A 20,529-nucleotide genomic window follows, 5' to 3' on the forward strand; every position below is an offset into this window, starting at 1 on the left:
ACAAAATCTTTACCACTTGTAAGATATGTGTTTTTTTGCAAATCACATACCTTGCTTATACCTCATTATTTGTGGATTTCCTTTTTTGTTGTTGTTTCTCATTTTGTTTATAAGATGCAAATAATATTCTTAACATCAACTGCATAAATTGAATATTATGTGAAAGAATTTTCTGAATGATTAGAAAGCAGTACTTCAAAAGGTATGATGAAATAATATAGTACTAACATTTTTTCTTGGATTTTTGTACTACCTCATGAGAAAATTGTTTTAGGTGATTCCAAATGGCTAAAAACTTACCTCAATTTCTCATATACTGAGAACTGATATGGTCAAATGATATGGAAATGTCACAACAATGCTAAATTGATACCAAGATTTGGAAATGTTTAATTTCAATCCTTCTTGTGAGGCTGCAGAAAACTTCTGACAAGCTGGATCTTTGAGATCTACTCTTGGAGTAGCTCTTCTGTGGGAATTGTAGAAATAGACCTTGATTTTGATGATGACAAAGATAGTGATGACAATTATGAAATGACAATGCTGTTGCTGTTTGGATGGAATGAGAGCTGGATATTAAGACTGGTTTGGATTCTAGCTAGGTGAGGGGGATATGAGAGCATATTTTGTATGTGAGAAAGCCTGAACAAAGGAGAAATGAGAATCACATGGCAGTATCAAAACCATTTCGTCCTGCAGCAAATTGGGAATCTTCAGAAAATAAGACTATGGAAGAAGTTAAATAGCTTAAAAATGATATTTAGGTAGGCTCCATTTGGCAACTTCAGGTAGGATAAATTACAGCAAAAAATGCAGTTTAGTATTCCAGATATGAGGTAAAAAGAAAGCCTAAACAAGAGTAAAATGGAATCCAAAGAGAATAGAAATATAATAAAGACATGAAGGAAGTTATGATTTAATTCAAAGTTGGGGAGAATGATGAAGAGAAAAGAAAGATTATGCAACCATGAAAATAAGAAATGAAAGTTCTAACTAGAGCAATTAAGTAAGAAAAAGAAATAAAAGGCATCCAAAGCAGAAGGAAGTAAGCTGAGCATAATGGCATATGATTATAATTCCAGCTACTCAGGAAGTTGAGGCCAGAGGATCATAAGGTTGAGGTCAGGTTGGACAACCTAGTGAGACCCTGTCTTAAAATAAAATAAGTATGGGGATGTAGCTTAGCGTACAGGCCTCATGTAACATGAGTGAAGCTCCAAGTCTAATCCCTTGCACTGCCAAAAGAAAAAAAAAGGAAGAAGTATTGTAAAATTATTTGTCTTCAGAAAAGTTTCAGGTTACAAAATTCACACAGATCACTTGTGTTTGCATATATTAATAATCCTAAAAGAAAACTTAGTAAACAATCTCATTTAATTTAGTATCAAATAAAATATTGTTGATATTATTTGTCTTAGCTTGCAATATTGCATATAATGTTTACATTAATTGGGATTATTAGGTTCCTGTATATGGCATATCTTTATTCTTATTTCCTCTTCCCGTTCTCCTCATTCCTCACCCTTGTTCCCTTGGACCACTTCTCTATTGCAAGAGATCCATCCGCTTGTCCCTTTCTGTCCATCCTTTATGATTTTATTTGTATTTTGCCTCACTCAAATGAGAGATGCCATATGGTAATCTTGTGTGTCTGACTTATTTCACTGAATATTATATTTTCCACGAGCATTCATCTTCCTACAAATGTCTCAAATTTGTTATTCTTTAGAGCCAAGGAGTATTCCATTATATAAAGATACCACATTTTCTTTATCCAGTTGTCTGTTAATGGGTATACATTCTGCTTCTAGGATTTAGCTATTACAAATTGTGCTGTTATAAACATTGGTATGTATGTATACCTATAGTATGGTGACTTAAGCTCTTTGAGGAAGTTACATAGTAGATGAATATCTGGGTCATATGGAAATTCTAATTTTAGTTCTTTGAGAAATCTCCATACTGATTTCCTTAATGGTTGAACTAGTTTGGATTCCCACCAACAATAAAGAAGGGCACCTTTTTTAACACAGCCATGCCAGCATTTGTTTTTTGTTCTTTTGATTTCTTAACAATTACCATTTTTTGCAGAGTAAGGTGGAATTTTAGCATTGTTTTAATTGGCATTTCTGTAATGCCCAGAGATGTTGAACATTTTTTCATATATTTGTTGACCATTTGTATTTCTTCTTCTGTGAAATATCTGCTCATTTTTCTTGCCCATTTCTTGAGTAGGTCTTTCATTTCAGGTTTTTTGATGTTTCGAGTTCTTTGTACATTGTAGACATTAGTCCTCTGTCTGAGGAATACCTGGCAAATTTTTTTCCCATTCTCTAGGTTTTCTCTTCCCTTTACTGATTGATTCTTTTGTTGCAGATAATCTTTTTAGTCTGATATAATTCCATTTGTTGATTCTTGCTGCTATTTATTATGTGATTAAGATTCTGTTTAATAAAACCTTTGCTATACCAATGACTTAAAGTTTTTTACCTACTTTACCTTCCAGAAGGTTTAATGTTTCAGCTTTAATGTTTAGGTCTTCAATCCCTTTTGATTTTAATTTAGTACATGGTGAGACATAGGGATCCAGTTTCAATTTTCTGCAAACAGATAACCAGTTTTCCCACCACCACTTGTGGAATAGGCTATCTGTGCTCTTAACATATACTTTCGGACCTTTTGTCAAAGATTAAATAGTTGAATATGACCGGGGAAGTTTCCCTATCCTTGATTCTCTTCCATAGTACTGTTTTGGGGATTTGAGGTGAAGATGGTAGAGTGGGAGCTGAGGTAAGGGAGAAAACTTAGACACCTATCAAATCAGTGCCAAGGGAAGAAAAAAGTTGCACAAAAGTAAAAACCCAATAAACACAAAAAACCATAAATGAACATAACATGACCCTACACTACTAAATAAATCAGGAAACAAACTAAAGCTCAAAAGATATTCGATGGGAACATAGATTAAATATTCCAAAGGGATAGTGCATATTTGATTCTTTGCAAGAGAGTCTGGGGCCTCACACCTCTGAATCTTCCACTGCAATACTGAAGCTAATTTGCAGTCAGGGCTTCTTTCCTCCAGGTTGCAGGGATTCTTGTAGAGTCTGATCCAGTCCAAGTTCTTGGGTTAGGAATTCTTGCTTTCTCTCTACCTAGATGTGATTGTAGAATCATCAGACTGATTTACTGGCATGAAATTGTCCACTGAGTCAGGAGTATTCCTATGCAATCAAATCAGCTACAGTACTAACAAGCTAATCAGTTGTAGTAATATCTATCTGTGCAAGTTTAGAACATACCATGAGGCCCACTTTTGGATTTCTCTTTAGCCTAACGAAGAAATCCAGTTATAGTGTAGCATCATAAGAGCCCCGATATTGACCTATAGCTAATATGCACTAAATGAGGTAGCTCTGTCTCTCTCTTTCTCTTTGTTTTTTCCCGGTATCAGGAATTGAACTCAGGACCTTATGTTTGCAAGGCAGGCATGTTGCCACTGAGCTAAATCCCTGGTCTGCTTTGTCTCTTTTTATGATTAAAAAAGCATTGAACGGTTATTTTATAGAATCAGTTATCTAAAGCCCAAGGGGTTTGGGGACTGGGTAATGCCAGAGAGGGAGAAAGAAAAGGAAAAAAATGTGTGTGTGTGTGTGTGTGTGTCTGTGTGTTTAAGTCTTCTGCTATTTGGTATGGGAAGGAGGAAATAGGAAGGATGCCAAGGGTGCTAATGGTAGTAGAAGTATGTTATATATTTAGATGGGATAATAGGGAAAACTGGGTATAAAATCAATAGTGAGAAATGGGGATGAGAGGATTCTATAGCTAATATAAATATTAGATAAAAAGTTAAAGGGAGACAGATGAAGAGGGGGGAGAAGAAAGAAAAGAAAAGAAAAATAGAGGAAAGGTAAAAAACAGGAGAAGTCAGGTGAAAAGATATGGATAAAAGTAGAAGGAATAAAAAGGAACAAGGGAGTATTCCCTTCTACTGGAAGGGCAAGAGGAAAAGAAACACACATACACACTCACACACACTCTTAAAAGAAAAAAGGGGCAAATAATGGAATAAAAGTAGGGGGAAATCAATAGAAAAAAGAGAACAGCAAAAAAGAAAAAGAAAAAGGAAATTTTCTACTGTTTTGGAATCATGGCTTTTTTCCACAGCCTAGGGATAAGGGGCAGAGCTCAAGCCAAGAAGTAACTCTATTCCTGCTGGAAGTCTAATGTGGCTGTGCCCAAGAATGGTGCTGGATGCAGACATTGCATTCAGTGGGAACAGGGCACAATGTGACCTTTCAATCCTACATAACTCAGGCTGAATCTGGGCTCTGACCCCACAAGCTGGGTCTGTGTTCGCCACCTCTAGCCCCTCAGCAGGACTCTCTCCAGCCTGCTCTCCAACTGGCAGCTGTCTCCCATGGCTGTTTTCCCCTCATCTACTCTGGGAATTTGACAGTGTGAAGCATGGCTTGGAGACAATGGGCTGATCTGGGACCTAGGTTCACATGCTGAGCCCTTCCCTACAAATGCATCCCCACCAGCTCTTGTTCCACAGTTGTGGGCATAGGCACTAGACTGAGATCACTTACTAACTCTTTACTGTGGAAGGCCACTTGAAGCAGTATCCAGTGTTTTCTTGCAGGTTCCAACTGCTGCTGATTCTCTCAGTCCCCATGCAGTTTTCACTTCCTTGTGGAATGGTCTACAGTTGTCTCCAAATAGTGTTCTTTGGGTTGGAATTTTCAAAGCAGAATGCAGACATGGTCACAACAATGTGTTTGGTTAGTCCATCTCTTATGTCTCTTTCTTTTTATGATAGATTCTCCTCATCTCTGTGTTTCTTGTTCATGGTCTCTGAATCTGTTCAACATGGCTCCTCCTCTCCTCAGCCATGTTGGGTCCTCCAGATCATTCCTCCTCAGTGGATCTTTCCTCAGCTTCTCTGATGTGACTCCTCCTCTAGCCAGCCATGTTGAATCCCTCATTCAGATTTTTGCCTTGTCCAAGATCAGGTCCATTGTTTGACTGGCACTTCTGCTGTCCCATGCACAGGGGAAACAATGCAGAGCCAACTCCATATTGCCAGTGGCTGAGCCAACATGTGGAATCCACAGTTGTGGAGTTGGTCAGGGACTAGCCTATAGGTCTGAGCATTTCATGATTGTAAAGAAAGTTTTTTAAAACTATAAGTGTTGGTGATAATGTGGGTAAATTGGAAACACGTGCACAGTTGGTGAGACTATAAAAAGGGGTGTCTATTGTGGAAAGCAGTGTGGAGGTTTCAGAAAATAATATTTAGAAATATATGATCTAGTAATCCTAATTTAGTATATGTATCCAGAAAAAAATTGAAATCAGGATCTTTGAAACGAACATACCCATGTTCCCTGGAGCCTTATTAACAATATCCAACAGATGGGAAAAACCTAAATGTCCAGTGAAAGATGAATGGATAAGAAAATTCTAATATACAAGTACAGTGAAGTATTATTCAGCCAGAAAAATGTTGGAAATTGTATAATATGCAATATGTTGTATAATATGCAGTAACATGGATGGCCCTTGAAGACATTGTCCTAAGTGAAATAAGCTGGTCACAAAAGAATAAGTATTACACAATTCAACTTACATAAGTTATCTAAATTAGTTAAGCACATCAAGAAAAATGATGGCTGCCAAGTGCTGAGAGTAGGAGGAATTGGGAAGTTACTGACCAATGGGCATAAGGTTTTATTATGGAAGATAGAAGTTTCTGCTACAACATTTTGCTAATACTTAAGGCACATGCAAAAAGTAAAAGAGGGTTTATCTTCAGTGTTTTTCTCTTAGTGAAAAAGAAAACTAATTAGTAATGAATAAAACTGTAGGAAACTGTATATGTAATGTTTTGTGAGAACAGGCAAAGAGATGAGGCTACATTTCGGTTTTCCCACGTACTATGTATGTGTCTGGATAATTCATTTCAATTTTAATAGATTAGTTTATCTGTAAACTAACTTTAAAAATGTGTACCCCATGGGGGTCATCTGGTATTGAGTACGATGTTTGTAAAACATTTACTAGCACACTATATGTTGTATCAACTCATAGGAATACTTTTATATCTATGAATCTAACCCATAACATTATCTTGCTATTATTTAGCTATGTATAGGTAATATGTATCCTTTTATATTCCAAAATATTTAATATTTGTACAATGCATTTGTTACAATTTTTTGTTTGGTTTTGTTTGCTTGCTTGTTTTGTGGTAATAGAGATTGAACCCGGGGACTTGTGCATGCTAGGCAAGGATGTTATCATTGAGTTATACCCTCCCATCTGTTTGATAAAAGAGAAGATTATGTGAAAATGAGAGAATTAGGATAAATTGTATGATGCAGTAACCTTGATTTGACCAGGGTGCATTTTTTCTTTTTTGTACAAGTCAACTGGCAAGTCATAGCAGCAGCAGTTGTGTTATCCTTCTTGGATATAGACACATTATAGCCATTCAACTGTGAATACAAGTTAAAATTGTTTTAGGGAGCACCCTCTGTTACTGATACTAACATAATCAGCTGTATCCTGTCAATGCTTCAAATCATATGTATCAATCACATCTTCAGAGAAAATGTGTTATCAAGACAGCGTAGTAGTAGCTGTGAAATTTGCTGAAGATAAGCTGTTAGGTTTGTGGATGTTCCTGTCCCTTTGGAAGTTTAGGGTTGCAAGCTCATCAAACCCTATGTCTCACAGGTGGTTTTGCCATTTCATTATAATCATTTCATTATAATCACAGAGTCTGAATAGCAATGCTTTAATGAAGCATAATAACCATTTAAATGTAAAGGGTGATATGTAAAACCATCCTATTTAAAGGGATCTAGATTAATTGGTGTGAATTTTAAGCTCCTGCCCCTAAGAATGTGTTGTTACTGCATAAGAACAACATACTCTTATTTGCTTATCTAGAATGCCTTCAGTGTCTTCAATTCAATAGAATTCATTCTTTTAAAACACATATATGCTGTGTTACAGTTTTACACAGTGTTGAGAGTGTATGTAAAAGAAAAGATAGTTTTTGTCCTCAAAGTGTTTACAACCTTGTGGGTCATGTACTATGGAAACTACAACTACAAACATGCTCATAGAAATAAGCCTTATAATGCTATGTAATGTGACAGGTAGCTATCTTTACACATTTAATACAAATCAATTTCTATTCTTTATTATGTGTAAATTTACATATTTCTAACTAAACTATATGTGATAGTACTAAAGTACATACACAAATTAGATATCAAATACTGCAGAATATAAATCATGTTAAAATATTAGTTATGTAAGAAAGTATTTTATAAAAAACTTATTAATCTAAATTATGGAATAGTTTCAAAATCAGATTTTAGTATTTCTAGAGAAGATATTTTGTTCAAAATTTTATCTTTTTCAAATCAAATCTCTTACTAAGATGGATAAATTCAGTAGAAGCTGCCTATTTACTGACTCATTATATTTGTTTTTTCCCACATGATTTGTTTTATAATTAATTATTGAGTACCTAATAATGCCAGGTGCTGTTGAAAATCATGGAGCTAGAGCAGTGACTACCACAAAGTTTCTGCCCTCAAGGAGCTTGTACTATACTGTTTTGAGAGGACAATAAATATATGTTCACAATTTTAATAATATTTCAAGCAGTCATAAGTGCTATAGTGAAAAGAAAAGCTAAGCACAAAGTGTAGAAGAGAGTCCAGCTTAGGGTGTTGTCAAAGATCTTTGACAAGGTGACATTTGAGAAGATTTCCTAAAGAAATGAATGTTAGCTTTGTCAAGCTAGTGGGAAAGAGTGCTATTCGAGGAGGAGACAGTTGTGCAAAGGACCTGAAACCTGGAAAACTTATTAGGTGGGAGATGTTAGATGTTGCTTAGCCAGCACTGGTAGTGATGGAGAAATGAATTCTGGTCAGATTCTATATGTAGGATGCAAAAGTAGTAGTAGACTTATCTATTACTCTAAAAAGCAGTAGTGTTCTGAAAAATACTAACAGCTAGTTGATGAAGGAAAAATGTGTGTGTGTGTATGTGTGTGTGTGTGTGTGTGTGTGTGTGATTGTGATTCCCAATGAAATTAGCTAACAGTGACAGACTGAACAAAATGTTTGTGTGGCGGTTGTCCTTCTAATTAAGATAGTGTGGAGAAAGACAATTGTGGTTTTATTTATTTTATTTATTTTATTTTATTGGTACATTTTAGGTATAGAATATAATGACATTCATTATTGGAAATTTGCACCATTACATAATCTCTTGTGGTTCTTATTATTCCCCCTTCCCCGTCCTCCCTTCAACCCCTCCATCCCTCCCCATTTACAAAGGCTTTGTTTCCATTTTTTCATGTTAATTCCATTCCCTTCTTTCCTTCTACCCCTCCCACTTCCCCTTCCCCTTTGCCCCTTTTCTTCCTATTTCATATTATTATACCTTTTAATCTTTACATTTTCAGTTTCTCACACTAGAAAAACTGTTTGGTATTTACACATGTGTGTCCTGTTTGTTTCACTTAAGAGTATGGCCTCAATGTGCATCCATTTAGCTATAAATGTCTCTAATTTCTCATTTGTTATGGCTGAGTAGTACTCCATTTTATTAAAAAAACACATTACCTTTATCCAATCTCCATATGATGGGCAAATGGGCTGCTTGCGAGTTTTAGCTATTACAAATTGTGCTGCTATGAACATGGGTGCACATATATCACTGTAGTATGATTCTTTTAATTCTTTGGGGAAGGTACCAAGCAGGGGAATAGCTGGGTCAAATGGAACTTCTAGTCCTAGTCTTTTGAGGTATCTCCATACTAATATCCAGAGTGGTTGCACCAGTCTGCACTCCCACCAGGAGTTTGCAGGGTTTCTCTTTCCCCACAGCCCCGCCAGCATTTGTTATTGGTTGATTTCTTGATAGCAGCCATTCTTTCTACAGTGAGGTAGAATCTCAGCATTGTATTCATTTGCATCTCTCCAATGACCAGTGTTGTTGAACATTTTTTCGTATGTTTATTTGCTATTTCTATTTCTTTGTCTGAGAAATGTCTGTTCATTTCAGATGCCCATTTTTGGATTGGGTCTTTAAATTTAGGAGGTCTTTTTTTTAAGTTCTTTCTAGATTCTAGATAGTAGACCTTTGTCTGAGGACAGCAGGTGAAGATTTTTTCCCACGTTGTGGGTTGTCTCTTCACACTGTTGCTGGTTTCTCTTGCTGTGCAGAAGCTTTTTAATAAGAAGAGATCCCACTTGTTGATTGTTTGTGCTAGTTCACGGGCAACTGAGATTTTAGTCATAAAATCTTTGCCTACACCAATGTCTTCAAGAGTTCTACCTAACCTCTGTTCCAGCTGATTCAGCATTTCTATTTTAATATTTAGATCTTTAATCCATTTTGATTTTAGTTTAGTGCATGGTGAGAGATATAGGTCTAGTTTTAATCTTTGGTGAATTGAAATCCAATTTTTCTAGCACCATTTCTTAAAGAGGCTATCTTTCCTCCAGTGAGGGTGTTTGGCTCCTTTATCAAAGATGAGGTGGTTGAGTGTGTCTGGGGTTGTTTCTGCATCTTCTAATCTGTTTCACTGGTCCTCAGGTCTGTTTCTTTGCCAATACCGTGCTGGTTTTTTTTTTTTTTTTTTTTTTTATCACAGAAGCTTTGTAGTATAGTTTCAGGTTGGGGGTTGTGATAATCCCTGCCATGTCTCTCTTACCTAGAATTGCTTTTGCTATTCTGGGTCTCTTCTTGTTCCAAATGAAATTTTGGATTGGTTTTCACAAGGTCCGTGAAGTATGCTGCTAGGATTTCAATTGGGATTGGATTGAATCTATATAGCAGTTTTGGAAGTATGGCCATTTTCACTATGTTGATCCTTCCTACCCAGGAGTAGGGGATGTCTTTCCGTTTTCGGATATCATATTCAATCTCTCTTTTCAGAGTGCTATGGTTTTCAGAGAAGAGGTCTTTGATTTCTTTCATTAGGTTGATTCCTAGGTATTTCAGTTTTTTGGATGCTATTGTGAAAGGAGTTGTTTGCCCTATTTCTGTCTCAGTGAGTTTGTTGTTTATGTAGAGGACAGCTATTGATTTTTGTGTTGACCTTGCATCCAGCTACTCTACTGAACTTGGTTATTAAGTCTAGAAGACTTTTGGTGGATTTCTTGGGGTCTTCTATAGAGAGTATCATATCATCTGTAAGTAATGACAATTTGACTTCTTCATTTCCTATCTTTATTCCTTTCATTTCTTTCTCTTGTCTAATTGTCATGGCTAATGTTTCCAAAACTATATTGAACAGGAGTAGTGATATTAGACATACTTGTCTTGTTCCTGATTTTAGTGTGAAAAATTTCAGTTTTTGACCATTCAGTATGATATTGGCTGTTGGTTTTTCATAGATGGCTTTTATCAGATTGAGGTGGTAGAGACCTTCTATTCCAATTTTTTGTAGAGTTTTTATCATAAATGCATGTTGGATTTTGTCAAATGCTTTTTCTGCATCTATGGAGATGATCATATCATTTTTGTCCTTGGCTCTATTGATATAGTGTATTACATTGATTGATTTGCATATGTTGAACCATCCCTGCATCGCTGGGATGTATCCCTCTTGGTCAGGGTGTATGATCTTCTTAATGATCTTCTTCATTCTATTTGCCAGTATCTTATTAAGGATTTCTGCATCTATGTTCATTAGTGAGATTGGTCTATAGTTCTCTTTTTTAGTTGGGTCTTTCTCCGCTTTGGGGATCAAGGTGATGCTTGCTTCCAGGAATGAATTTGGGAGTATTGCTTACCTTTCAATTTCATTGAAGAGTTTAAACAGTAGTGGCAGTATTTTCTCTCTAAATGTGTTGTAGAATTCAGCAGTGAAGCCATCAGGACCTGGGATTTTCTTAGTTGATAAGTTTTTAATTATGTTTTCAATTTCATTTATTGATACTGGGTCGTTTAGAATTTTTAGATCTTCTTCATTCAACTTTGGTAATTCATATGTATCTAGGAATCTGCCCATTTCTCCTGTGTTTTCCATCTTATTGGCATATAGGTTCTTGAAGTAGGTACTGATGATCCTCTGGATTTCTGCTGGGTCTATTGTAATTTCACCCTTTTCATTCCTAATTGCATGGATTTGGGCCTTTTCTTTCCTTTTGCTGACAAGGTTGGTTAAGGGTTTGTCGATTTTGTTGATTCTTTCGAAGAATCAACTCTTGGCTTCAGTGATTTTTTGTATCTTTCTTTTAGTCTCCATTCCATTGATTTCAGCTCTGCTCTTTATAATTTCCTCCCTTTTATAAGCTTTGGGTTTGTCGTGCTCTTCTTTTTCTAGAAGCTTGAGGTTCAGCATCAGGCTGTTTAATTGGGCTTGCTCTGTTTTCCTAATATGAATATTCACTGAGTTGAATTTCCCTTGTAAGACTGCTTTCATTGTGTCTCATAGATTCTGATATGTTGTATTGTCATTGTCATTTAATTGAAGGAACTGTCTGATTTCTTCTTTCATTTCCTCTGTGACCCATTGGTTATTCAGAAGTGTGTTGTTCAATTTCCATGTGTTTATGAAATTCTTGCAGTTTCTTTTGCTATTGATCTCCAATTTCATCGCATGAAAGTCTGATAATATACAGGGGATAACTTCAATTCCTTTGCACTTACTTCAACATGTTCTATGAGCGAGTATGTGGTGTATTTTGGAGAATAGTCCATGTGAAGCTGAGAAGAATGTGTATTCTGATTTTGTGGGGTGGAAGACTCTGTAAACATCTGTTAAGTTCATTTGTTCAAGAGTTCGATTGAGTTGTAGTATTTCATTACTTATTTTTGGTCAAGTTGATCTGTCTATTTGTGACAGTGGAGTATTGACTTCCCTCAGTACGATTGTATTAGTGCTTATATGACTTTTCATGTCTGTTAGTATTTGTTTTTTATAGTTGGGACACTAGCATTTGGTGCATAGATATTTGTGATTGTCATCTCTTCCTGTTGGATTGTTCCCTTTACAAGGATGTAGTGTCCTTCTTTGTCTCTCTTAATCAGTGTTGGTTTGAAATCTACTTGATTTGCAAAGAGGATAGCTACTCCTGCTTTTTTGGGGGTTCCTGTCGCTTGGGGTATTGTTTTCCACCCTTTAACTTTCGGTTTATGAGTTTCTTTTTGAATTAAGTGTGTTTCTTCTAAGAAGCATATTGATGGATATTGCTTCTTGACTCATTCTGCCAGTCTATTTCTTTTGATTGGTGAATTGAGGCCTTTAACATTGATGGTTACAACTGATACGTACTGACTTATCATTGTCATGACTTTTTCTTTTTGTTGCATTCTCCCCCTTTACATTTAATTTCTTGTCGCACCCAATGGATTCATTCTGCTGTGCTTCCTGGGGTTGTGATCCTCATTGTCTTTTTCTAGGATATTGTCTAAAATTTTTTGCCATGCTGGTTTGGTTTTCATGGAGTTCCTAAGGTGCTGTTTGTCATGAAAGTATCTTATTTCTCCATCAATTTTGAAAGATAGTTTTTCAGGGTACATCAATCTGGGTCGGAAGCTGCTTTCCTTTAGGAATTGAAATACTTCACTCCAAGCTTTTCTTGCCTTGAGGGTTTGCATTGAGAAGTCTGCTTTGATTCTGATGGGCTTTCCTTTGTATGTGATTTGTTTCTTTTCTTTTAACTGCTTGTAGAACTTTGTTCTTCTGTTGTGTTTCTGGAATCTTAACAATTATATGCCTATATGTAGATTTTTTTGATCAAGGCTCTTTGGAGTCCTATATGCCTCACTTATCTGTATCTCAAGTTCATTTCCCCTGCTTGGGAAGTTTTCTGCCATTACTTCTGTGAACAGTTTTTTTATGCCATCTGCACTGTCTCTTGTTTCTTCATTGACTCCAGTTGGTCTTATATTATTCCGCTTTGAATCTTCTAGCCACTGCTATATTGATTTCTCATGGTCCCTTAAAATTTTGAAGCAATTTTTAAGCAATTTTTTTTTCCTGGTCGCTAATTGCAATCTTATCTTCTATATCTGAAATTCCATCCTCACATTGGCTCATTCTGCTGTGTAGAGTTGCAGTGGAGTTTTTAATCTCCTGGAAATCTATTTGCATCTGTTTATGGATTCCATTTGTTTCCTATGTTGGGATTCCATCATGTTCCTCAGCTCCTCTCTAGATTTATTAATCATGTCTTGCACTAGGAGCACAATTTCTCCTGTTATCTGAGAAATTATTTCTGATTTCATTTTTTCCAGATCCTCTTTTGTTGCCAGTTCAGGGAGTCCAGGTGGTTGAGTATCAGTGTTCCATCTCCTTTCCTTTGGGGTTGCTGTAGGTGATCTGGAAATCTTGTTTTGAGACTTGTTTACATGTATTCTCATTTTGCTGGGGTGGGGCATGCTGTTGGCACCCATAGGGCTCACCTCCTCTGTGCTGGGAATGGTGGTAATGCGGCCTGGAATCTTCTTCCTCTGGGCTGGGAGTGGTGGATCATTGGCCCAGAACCCCCTGCCTCTGTTCTGGGAGCAATGGAGCCCATTTATGGTTTTAAATATGAAATAATTATTGCAAATTGTACAGTCAGAGATCAGATATGATAATGCTGTTTCTTGCCTGAATCATACCTCTTTAAAGTTAACAGCAGCTTTATTTATTCTTTGATAGCTTAAATAGCCATACTAGGTAGAACAGGATGTCTTGAATCAAGTCTTATTTTTAGCATGTTGAAACCAATACTGGAGCTTGCCCATTATCTTATGGATAAAGCTAAAAATAGAATTCTTGTTGATCTGGCAATCCCACTTCTGGATATATGGCTAAAAGAGTCCAAATCAATACATTGAAAATACTTCTACATTCCAACATTTATTCCAGTACTATTCACAATAGCCAAAATATGCAAGTAAGTTGAGAATGTCCATCAGTGAATGAATGGGTAATGAATACTTGAATGGAAATGGAGGAGATTATGTTAAGTGAAATAAGCCAGGGGCAGAAAGACAAACACTACATGTTCTCATTCGTATGTGGGAGCTTTAAAATTTCATAGTGAAATGTAGAATAGTGATCACTAGTAGTTTGGAAGGAAAATGAACCTGAGAACAGAGGAAGATTGAATATGGTACCAAAATACAGTTACTTAGGAGGAGTAAATTCTCATGCTGTCCAACACAGGGCAACTATAGTTCATAGCAATTTATTATACATTTTATAAGTAACTAGAATAGATGAGTTTGCAGATTCCCAACACACACACAAAAATAAATGTTAAATATGTAAGGAGAAGAACATACTAAGTATCCTGATTTGATTATTGTACATTGGGTACATGTATCAAATTTTCATACTGTATTCCATAAATATGTAGTCATATGTCAGTTAAAAAGAAAGACATAACAAAAGAAAATATAGTATCTATATAATGGAGGAAAATACTCTTCTTGGATGGAACTGGAGGGCAATATGTTAAGTGAACTAAACCCAGACACAGAAAAACAAATACTGTATGATCACACTTATGTGTGGAATCTAAAAAAGTCAATCTCATAGAAACAGAGAATAAAAATGTAGTTACTGAGCCTGGGGAAGAGGGAAAAAGGGAAACAAAAGCTGTTGGTCAAAACTATATAAAATTTTATTTAGACTCCAGGAATAAATTTAGAGATCTATTACATTGCAATATATTATTATATGAATATATATTTCAAAATTGCTTAAATAGATTTTTAACATTTTAACTACAAAGATTGTTTGATGAGGTAATAGATAAGGTAATTACCTTGACTGAGTCTTTCTACAATGTATACACAGATGAAGCGTCACATTGTACCACAGAAATATACATGATTCTTTGTCAATTAAAAGTAAATTTAGGGCCAGGGATTTAGCTCAGTTGTTTCACTGCCTGCTGTGCAAGCGCAAGGACCGGAGTTTGATCCCCGATAACCAAAAAAAAAGTAAATTTAATTTTTGGAGCAATACCACACTTGATTCCCACAGTGGTTGCATCAGTCTACACTCCCACCAACAGTGGAGAAGGGTCTTTTTTCTCTGTAGTTCTGCCAGCATTTTTTATTAATTGATTCTTGATAATAGCCATTCTTTCTGGAGTGAGATAGAATCTCAGTGTTGTTTTAATTTGCATCTCTTGAATGACCAGAGATGTTGAACATTTTCTTCATATATTTATTTGCTGTTTCTATTTCATCATCTGATAAGTGTCTATTCATTTCTGATGCCTATTTTTGGATGAGATCTTGAGATTTGGGATGTCTGATTTTTTTGAGTTCTTTTTATAGTCTAGATACTAGTCCTTTGTCTGAGGAATAGTTGACAAATTTTTTCCCACTCTGTGGGTTGTCTCTTCATTCTGTTGGCTGTTGGCTGTTGATCCCCTCTTTTTGACCCAGCTATTCTCCCTTGTTGGTATTCCCAACAATTCACAGCAATATGTGAACTCCCATGTTTATAGCAGCACAGTTTGCAATAGGTAAATCTTGGAAACAGCCCAAATACCCATCAACCATTGAATAGATAAAGAAGATGTAGTTTTATTTTTAAAGAATGGAGTACTACTTTAACATAAAGAAGGATAAACTCGAAACATTTCTCGGTAAATGGATGCACCTTGAGAACACACTCTTAAGTGAAATAAATCGGATACACATGTTCATTATCACTGTGAGAAATGGAAAGTATAAATAAGGACCAAAATGTATTATAAATAGTGTGAAATAGGAAGAAAATGTTCAAATGAGAAGGAGAACTAAAGAAAGGGTAAAGGAAAGGAAGAAAGGGAAAGGAAAAAAGGAGAATAGAAGAAAAAATTGAAACAAAGCCTTTAAAAATAAGAGGAAAAGAAGTTGAAGGGAGGGGAGGGAAATGGGAAGAAAGAAGAACCAAGATATGTCATATATAGCTCAGATTCCATATGATGAATGTTATCTATCTATCTATCTATAATGCACCAATAAAATTAATTTTAAAAATAAAAAAGGAAAAAAGGAAAAATAATAGTAAATTTAAAAGTTAAAAATGGAATTATTCAGTCTCTGTATACCTACCTTGAATGCTTGAGCATTTTAAATTATAGCTGATCAAAAGGGGTTGAAACCGTCCAGACATGGCTTTTTGACAATTGAGATATATTTCATCAGGAAAAATATAACCTTTTTGTGGGGGAAAAATAATTTCTAAAATGTTTAGCTAGTAATCAATAAAATGTTCATTAAATTTGAAGCTGTAATTTGTTTAGTGTATGTTTTTGGAATGATTGCTCAAATTTAACAATGGCAATGTGTATTTTGTACATTTGGAAGAGTTCTTGTTTAAATTCTAAAACAGTTTACAAAAGCATAGTACCTTTGTTGAGTCTTATGATTTCTACTTATAAAAAATCATCTTTTATCAGTTTTGAGTTTATCAGCTTTCATATAAATTAAAGAAAAATTTGCTTATTGATAATTTACAATTTTATATTTAAGGATCCATACCTACTTTATTGAACAGCTTTTAGTACTACTTTGGCAAGAAGCTTAAATGAAATCTTAGATTGGCTCCAGGCTTAATTTTTTGTTTTATGGTGCAAAATCCTAATCTGTATCCAAAATAGGTGGCATTAACAAATTACTTATGTAATTACAAAATACATTATTTTCTTTTGTTCATAGCAATAAAAATTCACTTTCATATGCTAGATTTTTTTTCCTGCTAGAAGGACATCTACGTGCTGCATCACATACAACATGTGATATTCTTTTTTTTCAGTACTTCAGTTTGGGCCATCCCCTGTTTTAGTTTGTTTTGAGACAGTTTTACTGTCACTCAGTTGTCCAGGCTGGACTCAAATTTATGGTCCTCCTGCCCCAGCCTCCCAGTGTGCTAGGATTGCAGGTGTACACCATTACGCTCAGTTTATACATTGTAAGCCTATATTTAGCTGGTTAAGTATTTATTATCGATCCCTCTGAACATACATTAAAGGTGCTTATTCAATTTAGTAGATTTTGCCAAGCTGCTCTCAGCACCATTTGTTCCATCTTGTCATCATCAAGGCTACTTTTCAAATGTAGCATATGTGCCTTTGTAGGGCATGAGGACTCAGGTGTTGCAAGAAACTAGATTTAAAGGTTTGTGATAGTTTCTGTGTGGCATTGTAGCCAATAATGGTAGACATAATAATGTAAAAACCTATTTTGATTTCTACGTACAGCATTAGGGAACTTGGTAATAGAATACCTGTGTGTCTCTGAACAGAATTTTGAGTCTCATCTTAACTTTATACTGTTTGACATTGTATATCTATCCTGCCAAAATATACCAACCTATTAGCATTAGAAAGGTTGTACTAAAATTCAACAATAAAGTAATTTCTTTCTTTTGGCATAATCTATGGCTTAATGAGTTTGTATAAAGTTGTTTCTGGGTTCCTCAAAACATTGTTATACAGCACACAGCTTTTGTAGGAGGGTAAATCAGCCTTTTTAACATTGAAAAAAAAAATAAACTCCAAGTGAAACAGAGACCAGACAGATCTTATTTTTTCTCATAATTCCTGTCATCTGAAGAATTGTAGTAGTCTGTGTTTTAGGCAATCTGTAAAATATACAGAAGTGTAAAAATTTCACCTCTTAAAAATAGTCAAATTCAAGAAAGCACAATTTGCCTTAAGTGTCCACATAACAGATGGATAACATATCCATAGTGCAATAAAAATGAAGTTAAGGCAAGTATTACTGTAATTGAGATGCTGTGTGTATTCTTGTACAACATGATATTCTCTACTCACCTATTAGGATGCTAGAAAATAGTTTTTGTTTCCTATCTCATTTACATGTGTGAAATAATATGCTTTACTTTGCCATGAGAGTTTCAAATATGTATTTTAGACTGACAGTAATTTTAAATTTATAAATTATAAATAGGGTTGCCAAGCAATCCTTGAAAATAAAACAGGATATATTTAAAATAAATAGGAAGAGGAGGAAAGGGGAGGAGGGGGAGGCAAAAGGAGGAAAAAGGGGAGGGGAAAAAGAAGAGGAGTAAAGAAGGAGGAGAAAGAGGAGGAGGACAAGGAGAAGGAAGAAGAGTAGAAGGAAGAAGACGAGAAAAAAAGAAACAAGTATTTGCTAATATGCTGAAGTGATAAAAATATGAAGACCGTCTTTTAAAATTAGTGCACATACCATAGGATTCTAATGTCTAATGGATCATGTTATTGTTACTATTCCATTTCTGTTAGGATCTTGTTTTTTCTGGGTGGATTTCTGTGTGATTTGCAACAGATATGTACCTAAGATTTTTCAGCTTTGGTCCCAGTAATTGCTCACTGAAGACAACTGTCTCTCATCCATTCACCATTAGTACAAAAGCCTTCATTTCATGCATCATATAGTTGTAATGTAAGAACTCTAAGCTTCCCATGTTAACTGAACACATTTTGGCATAAATTAATATAATATAAAACCTTGAAGTTCTTTGGCCTTATTGATATTTGAATGATAGTTATGTCACTTTGATTTATGATTATAAATTATGACATTGCTTCTTATGTAAACACAAATTTTTCAGCTGTATATATAGGTCCTTCCATAGAATGTAAGTTTTCACAGCCTAATTGCATTTATAGTGCTCTTCCTTACTTTTAAATCCCTTGATTCCTATGACAGATAATTTAAAGAAAACTTTTGGAATTCCTTGCAATTGTTTAAATAGTATACTTATGCTTTTTCTACTCAATAATACCTAATGCTAGAGCAGCAAAAAAACCTATTATTTTTCTACTTTTGTTTTCTAACAGTACCTTAGTAACATTCTAGGCAAAAAGTAGGTATTCAGCTGGTGACCATTAATTGGACTGAATTGAATTCTGATGAAAAGTGATCACTAGCTTCTCTGGACTCTTGAATACTTGGCTTCTACTTCTCTTGAGTCAACTTGTAATCTATATAAATATATTCTCTCTCCTCAGACTTTTGTTTCCTGGAAAGAATCATGTTGTATTCTCCTGTATTACTGTAGTACCCAGCATTAAACCTAGAATAGCTGATATTTAATTCCTGTTAGATGAATAAAACAAATATGAAAGGTCAGCATTTTGTAGTTATATTGGACAATGATATACATACATCTACACAAATTTTTAATTCATTCTGTCCAGTAGATGGAAGCAAGAATTAATATCACAAAGTCTCAGCTTACAGTCATACCAGTATGTCCAATAACAGAATAAAAATATTTGTCTCTGAAAAGAAGACCTGAAAGAAAATTAAAGGAATTCCTTATTAAGGGTAAAAAGAATAATTAATATCAAGAAGTTTCCTCATTTGGTTCCAGTAAAATGATAATTCTAAGACAGGGTGGGTACATGTTGAAGCAAGAGTTTGGGCTAGGAATGAGACCCATGGAGTAGCTAAGTAATCACTTTCCTCTGTGAATTACTCATCTATAAAAGTACTGGATCATTATGGTCTGAAAATAAGCTTACAGGCCAAATCTTGTCTGTGGCCCACTTTGTAAATACATCCTGATTAGCGCCACAGCCATTCAATATGTACATGGATTGTCTAAGGATGCTTTCACTACAGGAGAGTTGAGAAGTTGAAATAGACGGCATGGTCTGTAAGCTTACAGTACTTATCGCTGATGCCACAGAAGAATTTTGCCAAGTGACCATTTGAACCAAATTAAAACAGAGTGCATTCCTTAACACAGAACGTGGTACATAGTTAATCTTGACATGTTCAGAAACACTGGTGTGTATTCTCATAGGCCAGTTTTAGGTTAAGAGTCGGTTTATTATTTAAGGTTGTACTGTCCAGTATGTTGCCACTAACTGCATGTGGCTAGTTAAATATAGTGAAACACAATTTAAAGTTCAGTGTGTGAGGTGCACTAGCCACATTTTAAGTAGTATTCAAGAATCTCATGGTAGCTTATTGGGCAGAACAAACATACATTTCTGTCATCTCAAATTTCTGTTGAATAGCTCGGGTCTGAGGTCTAAAAGCTTACTAAAATGTCTGGTATTTTTCATACTAAAAGATATTGTCCTTTGCCACTGAGATACTGAATAAACTAATAAACTTGCAAATCATTTACAAATAGACATCAAAATACATCAACTCAAGTTGAACCTTTATAAATACTTTAAAAATTTTAATGTGAATAGTGTAAATAAAAATAACAATGAGATATGACCCAAGTGCAGTCTTGAGAGAGACTGATTTTTGTGATGACAGTGATCTTATTAGAGAGCAAGAAGCACACTTTGGAAGAGAGACTCCGAAAGCAGCAGTTGCCAAGACTATTGAGGAATTCTCAATTTTGGCTGACACTGGAATTGTTTGGAGATCTAGTGATACCTGAGGCTCAGCCCGGAATTTCTGCTTTAATTGGCGCTAGTGCCTTAGGGTGCCCCTCCAGTTTTATGTGTTAGAAACTTAGTTTTCAGTGCAATAATGTAGGCAAGGTGAGGCTAATGGGAGGAATTGAAATCTTGAGGAATC

At 35.3% G+C, this 20,529-nt stretch overlaps 1 protein-coding gene and 1 pseudogene across 2 annotated transcripts in view; both read left to right on the forward strand.

Annotated features, from left to right (window-relative positions):
- LOC147826431 (U2 small nuclear ribonucleoprotein B'' pseudogene) overlaps positions 1-7,302 on the forward strand; it is a 32,665-nt pseudogene extending 25,363 nt beyond the window's left edge. The window contains exon 1 of the transcript XR_015439543.1: positions 1-7,302. This exon is cut by the window's left edge and continues 25,363 nt beyond it. The product of XR_015439543.1 is annotated as a U2 small nuclear ribonucleoprotein B'' pseudogene (transcript).
- Positions 1-20,529, forward strand: part of Znf385d (zinc finger protein 385D) — a 1,018,268-nt gene that overhangs the window by 524,245 nt on the left and 473,494 nt on the right. The gene's annotated exons all lie outside the window — the stretch shown is intronic.

This window comes from Heterocephalus glaber, unplaced genomic scaffold (genome assembly GCF_053883595.1).
Source record: "Heterocephalus glaber isolate CG9 unplaced genomic scaffold, H.glaber_assembly_v1.0 deba00001472, whole genome shotgun sequence".
Classification (NCBI taxonomy): Eukaryota; Metazoa; Chordata; class Mammalia; order Rodentia; family Bathyergidae; genus Heterocephalus; species Heterocephalus glaber.